This window comes from Microtus ochrogaster, unplaced genomic scaffold, assembly GCF_000317375.1.
Source record: "Microtus ochrogaster isolate Prairie Vole_2 unplaced genomic scaffold, MicOch1.0 UNK105, whole genome shotgun sequence".
In the NCBI taxonomy this organism is placed as follows: Eukaryota; Metazoa; Chordata; class Mammalia; order Rodentia; family Cricetidae; genus Microtus; species Microtus ochrogaster.
In genome coordinates, this window is record NW_004949203.1 from 934,918 (window position 1) to 941,537 (window position 6,620).

Below are 6,620 nucleotides of genomic sequence, written 5' to 3' on the forward strand. Positions count from 1 at the left end.
TGTACACGGTGCACTCTACCACGGGACGAGCATTTTGTATATGGTGCACTCTTCTTCTGTTCAGTCTGCAGATGACAGAGAAATTCACATGGCTGAAGGTCTTGCCCCAGTCATAAGCTAGTGGATTCCCAAACCCACCTCACTTTCAAGATCTGCCAGCAATCTCCATCCTGTTGTCTCCTCCTTTACTGGCCTCATCCACCCATTTCTCTGATTGGAGGCTGGTTCCCTCTGGCCTGGATGTCTCTCTGCTGGGCTCACTGCCACCAGTGCCCCCTTCCCCCATTCCTCCCCATTCCTACATTCACTCATTGAACAAAGTACCAGGAAGTTGTTAGTGCGCTCTTAGGATCCAGGCTCAGCAGTAGACTTTGGGGGTCACTGAGATGAGTAAAATTGTCTTTGGCGCCAAGGTACTCACAGAATTAGGAAATCTAAGATAGTTGAAAAAAAAACGAGTACCATCAGTGATCTGGATGGAAAGCTGTGTTAAGTGTGAAACAAACCGCGAAGATTGTTTTTCTAGTGTGCCATGGCAGGACTTGACCAGAGTGGAAATCACTGTGGTGTTTTAATGGTTTGTTGTTGTTGTTGTTTTGTTTTCTTTTGCATACCCTGAAGTATGGAGGTAAGCTGTTTCTAAGATGGGACATTTTCAATGGCTGATTCTCCCACAGATTTTGACCCTTTCTTTCCTGGACACAGGATGGCTGTTGCACCTCTAGTGGCCCTTCTTTCTTCAGAGTCTTCTGTTATCACCTGTCTTTGAATTCCTCCTCCCTCTTTCTGCATTTAAAGGACTCTTATAATTTCATTGCCCACCTCACCCCCACCCCACCCCGATAATCCAGAATAACCTGTCAAACACCTCAATTCTACCCACAACTTTATTTCCTCCTCAGAGATTATAACACACGCATCGCTGGGGCCATTATTCTGTCTGCTATACTAGAAGTCAAGAAACACTCTTCTACTCTGGGCTGGCCAAAGGGATGCCCACCATCGCCTGGAGAATCTTCCTGGGGCTGGAGCTGACACTCAGCATGGCTGAGCACCAGTGTATGCATCCCACACATGCTGTTGATAGCTGTTGTCCAGGAGCAAGATGGAAACCTCCAGAACGAGGAGGTGCTCCCAGGCCACATCCCTCCTACACTTTGTGCTGACACAGGTTAGTCAGGGCAGCAACTTCGGAGAAAGCTCTAAGACCCAGCTCTCTATTGGCGCATGTGTGGGTGAGCTAGCCCCGAAGATGTAAACACGGAAGAGTTGTCCCCGTTTCTCATTGGGCAGACCAACCTTACAGCTGCCCAAGCCCAGACCCAGAGAACAGACTTGACCCACCCCTACATCTACCCCACCTATGACCTGCTGGAACACGTGAAGGAACCTGACCCGCAGACCCAAGCTGCAGGGCCTCCAGAAAACAGGGCAACAACAGGAAGAGTCCTAGTGAGAGCCCAGCATTGACAGTGTAGAGGCCTTGAAGCAGACCAATGACTCTGCAATAAGCATTTCTAAGATACATGGACGAAGGGGTTTTCGGCATGACTAAGTCACACTGCAGCTTCCATGACAAGATTTTTTAACTTTTCCCCTTTATTTCTTTCCTTTTTTCTCTTAAATTTTGTTTTATGGGGGGGGGTGTAACAGGGGTGGAGGGCAGATGCAAAGACACATGGAAAAATAAAATTTTTTAAAGAAAGACTCCAGATCTACCTTCCCATGAACAACGAAAGGCATACGTAGAGCTAACATGCAGCAACACTGGCAGCAAGGGCCTGGCATTGGGGCAGTAGGCAGGGAGGATGCTCCGCGAGGCTGATGAGCTCACTGGTCTGAGCTGGAGGCTTTGACGGTGTGCAGCTGAGCCAGCCACCACCTGTGGATGTCATCTGGTGTACCAGAGGCCAAGCCATACCCAGGCACACCTGAAAACCCAAATGCCTTTGGTAAGCTAATTCATAAGGACTTTCAGATACTCCCCAACACTTAAAGAGCCTAAGACATCAAATTACACTTGCTCTTCCTTCTCCTGGACTCCATCCCGTCTAGACTAGCCAACAATCACAGGGAAGGGCACTGGCTCTATCCCGGCATACAACAGTCCCAGCCTCCAACCCTCCTAATCACCGTATGCGCTAGCTCACTCTTCACCTAAATGCTCTGGCCAGGAGTCCTCCGGCCAGCTCCACAGGTGGAAGCAGGTAAACAGGATCCCATGAGATAGGCTGGGAGTCAGGTGCGTTCATCAAGTGTGCTATGACACAGATCACTAAAATACTGAAAATCAAAGACTGCGGCTGTCATAAAGATGGTGGGAATAGAATCTGCCATTCAGACTCTGTGCTGCCCAACTGTGCCTGGCTGCCAAAGCTCCCACTGTTCTGTCAATTACTTAGGCTTCCTTAGGAAGTCCATGAGGGTACATTTCCCCTCAAGCCTGTGTGCCTGGCATCTGACAGTCAGGATCGGAGGAACAATACTGAAAACCTAGTAGTTAGTTCTACCGTGGAGCTGGTGTCTGGCGTGGTCAAGAAGTGGGTGTTGGGACTTGAAGTAGGAAGGGGAGCAGAAATGACATTCGTGCACAGACTCACGATGCGGGCAAGCATGGGGAAGGCTTAGTAGCCCAGGCCGCTGCTTGCCTTACGCTCTAGACATCATTTTTCGTCATCATTTATGCCCCGGCAATGCTTAAGCACAGATGGGCAGCCCGTTTATGGCGGTTCTCCAGTTGTTCCTATCCTGGGCAGTCCTAGATGCTTGTTATTGTCACACCCAAGGTTCCACAGTCTTCCTTTATACTGACTGACTATCCAGCATTTTTTTTGGGCCTTCCTCTTTGCCTTATTCTGTGCACTCCTTCAAGCTGTGCTGTCTTCAGGTATCTGCTGGTATTCATTCTCATAGCATGGTCAAAGTATCTCAAGCACTGTTGCTGTACCCTATAGTTTACTTCTTTCTGTAGATGGAGATGTTTCTTCATGTCACATCTCTTCATGTGACACCTAGAATCCTCCTGAGACATGCCATCTCAAGCACATTCAGCCACTGTTCCAAGGAGCGTTGTACTGTGCAGGTTTCAGACAAGCATCTCATATACTTGTAACTTGTAACTTTGTTGTTGTTATGCAACAGTGTACTCAACAACCTTGGACTCCATGGGAAAGGAGAAACAGTACACCCCTCTCCAAACAAAGCAATCAGGTCACTCCAAGCTGTAGCTCCCTCCTTAGAAATCCTTTTAGTAACTCCCCTTCTGTGGTCAAACAAAGCCTAAAACATTCCCGAAACTAGGGATAGTAAGCTGGCTGAGGGTACATGCACAATTAGGCAACATGAACTTTAGGAGAGTGCATATTTACCATCTTATGCCTATGCATAACAGACCATGAGTATGATTAAAAGCAGATGCATCATGGGAGATGTGTACAGTGAACCAAGACTTAGGTAACAAAAGCCCGTGGGTAAGAACAGAGTCTCACGCATGCTCTTCCCCTACCGATCTATTCTCTTCCTAATCCACAAAAGCACAACCACAACTCTTGCATAGACCACTCAGAGCCCACTGCTCCCTTCCAGGAAAGACGTCCACCATAAATGCTTGCCCTGCTCCTCGCATGGACATCAGGTCCAGACAGACACCAGTAGCATTGCCAGCCTATCTCCTAGCCTCTTCACCTCTCCCACAAAGCGGATAAACCCTGAGTTTGAACAGACCCTACAGGGTCACCAGGGACAAAGCTGACGTGCACTATCCCGAAGGGCAACTCTGGACGTCTCACGTCAGCTTCGTGCTGGGCTGTACACTTAAGTTACACAAGTCTTAGAGATAAACGCTCGTGCTTTCTCTGTAACAGCCCAGTCTGAGGAAACAGGTTCATCAGACTGTCCTGGAAGCAAGTCTGTGTCATGTCTCCTGACTGTTACCTGATGCAGAAGGGCCCAGTCCCCTGTGGCCAGTACCACCTATGGGCAAGTGATTCTAGGTGTGAGAAAGGTAACTGAGCGATGAGCCTGACCGAGTCAGCAAGCAGTGTTCCTCCGTCTGCTCCAGACCCACTCCACACCCTGAATTCCCTCAGCGATGGCCTGGGATTAAGTCGTGTAAACTGGGTTTGGTCACAGTGTTTACCATAGCAACAGAATGCAAATAAGAATATATTCAAACATTCATTCCCAGAGTGGGCCAGCCAATTATAATATACAGTGTACATAGTACAATACACTCAGAAATATAGAACTATGTTTATTACCGTGAGTCAAAGAAACCAGACAAAGCTATACCTGATTCCATATATAAATTTGAGAAAGTTCAAAGTAACCTCAGTGACAGAAGAATATGAGCTGCTGGGAACAAGGAAGTAGGGACACAGAAATGTTTTGCAGTTAATGCTTTTGTTCATTTTCTCAGCTGTAGTGCTACACTGTAGGGATACAGCAAGATGTAGCCAATGGTATACATGTACCACACAGACTGCTGTTAAAGAAGCCATAAGGTCTCTCAGTGCGCTCCCGTGTTGCTGATGAAAGCAATCTAGATCAATCTGTGAAGTCACAGAACGAGCAAGCTCCGGTTTATTTCCTGTGGAATGCAAACTAATCAGTATGCAAACCGCCTGATGGACCCATGTGCACATGCCACAAACCAGCTTTAGCCCTCGGCAGACAGCCTCAAGTCTGCTGCTAAACTACAAACGGCACAAAGACCTACACATTTTCAAAGCATACAAAGCATATTGTTAGGGTATGTGCAGTTCTCTGGGTACATGACAACATGGATTACATGTTCATACAAGATAGTTCAAGTACAGGCTTGTTTAAGTCAAATAAACATGCTAATAACTGATAAATGAGAGGAGGCTGTTTTGCTTCTTATTTCCTATAGGTGTCAAGTATCGTTTTAATATATTCAAAGACAACAAATCCTTACATATAAAAACTTGTAACAAAGTAGTCCAGAGAAAAACAGCTTAAAATTAATTTATTTAAAACAAATTTTACACAAAAGTTGTCAAAGAGCAAAATGAAAATTATAAAAATACAAAAACAAGATACTTTTTAAAGTATGGATAATTGCCAGATGCCATCAAAAAACTACAGGAAAGAAACAGTATGTAGAAACAGTGGCTCTCCAATTTTTTGGTCTGAGAATTCCTTCAGATTTAAGAATCTATTCTTTAACAATATTTAATGTACTAAAATTAAAACCAAAAAAATCATTAAAAACCTTGTCATATAGCATTGCTGATCATGCTTTTCCGTCCCATTTCTTCCAAATCCTCCAGTCTCTCCACCCACCCAACTCCACACCCTCTCTTTAAAAAAAAAAAAAAAAGTCCCACCAAAAAACAGAAACCAAAATATACAAGCAAAAGATCAGTAAGACAAAAAACACCTAAACAAAGCAAACTAAGAACACCACTGAGCTCATTTTATGACGATACGCCTGGGCATGAAACCTACCCTAAGGTGTAGTTTATATCCTCAGTGAGACTCCATTGGAGAAAGGTAGTTTTCCTTTGCCAGTGGGTATCAAGTGCAGATTGCTTCTTGGTTAGGGGTGGGAGCCATGTCCACCTCCCCCCAGCAGTGCTGCGACTCCATCTGGCGAGAACTGGAGCATGCCGACGCCAATCTGAGTCTCTATGTGCACCAGTCCGGTCATGGCTGGAAGACACTGCTTCCTAGGAGTAGCACAAGTGTCACGGTGAAAAGGGCAGATGGTGTCGTATGAAATTGGTTTTGACCTTCAAGGCCCCTGGTGCCACACTTGGGAGAACCACGGAGGTAGGCAGGAAGAGACGAGGAAGGCACAATGGCACCAGGAACAAACCTCTCCTTTTAAACTGGCCTTTCCTGCACAATCTTAAATTTTCTCTAGCTACAATTACATGCACATCAGTACAGAGATGTATGTGTAGATATGTACATGTTCACATGTCAGACACAGGCCAGAAGGCTTAGGCTCAGGACTGGTTCTCCTGAGAAGCCAAGCCCAGGTTTTCACATCTACAAGGAAGAGGGTGACAGAGGTCTATCCCTTGGCTACCTCAATATAACCTGGTGAAGAATAAAACATGCACTCCAAGTTAAGTGCTTTTAAGCTAGTTAGTACACAATAAATTGGAGCATATTGCTAGATAACAGAACTCTACCAACGAACGTGAAATTATTCCAGGGAAGCAGAAAGCAAAACCTGAGCGAAATGAGAAACACCTACCAACCAGTCTGTCATCACCTAAACTGTCTTCTTAGGCAATCAGTCTCCACCTCGCCCTGTGTTTTACACAAACACTGACCTTGGCAGCCCAGCTCTGGTAGGAAAGACTGTTCTTTCCTTCCTACACTCTCTCGTCCAGATAATGGACTCTCTCACAGGAGGGTGCTATCGGCAGCCTTCTCCTGGTGGTCTCTGCTCCTCTCACACACAGCAATCTCCTTCCACTGCTGCACATAACAAAAACCACTTACAGCGGGATTTATTTTGGACAATGGTTTCAGTCTATAATTGGCTGACTTCATTGGCTGGGGAATATTAAGCCAAAGTGAATGTGTGCTGGAGGTGAAAACCTTTATGATACATCACCTGCTGGAGGCTAGAACCTTTATGATAC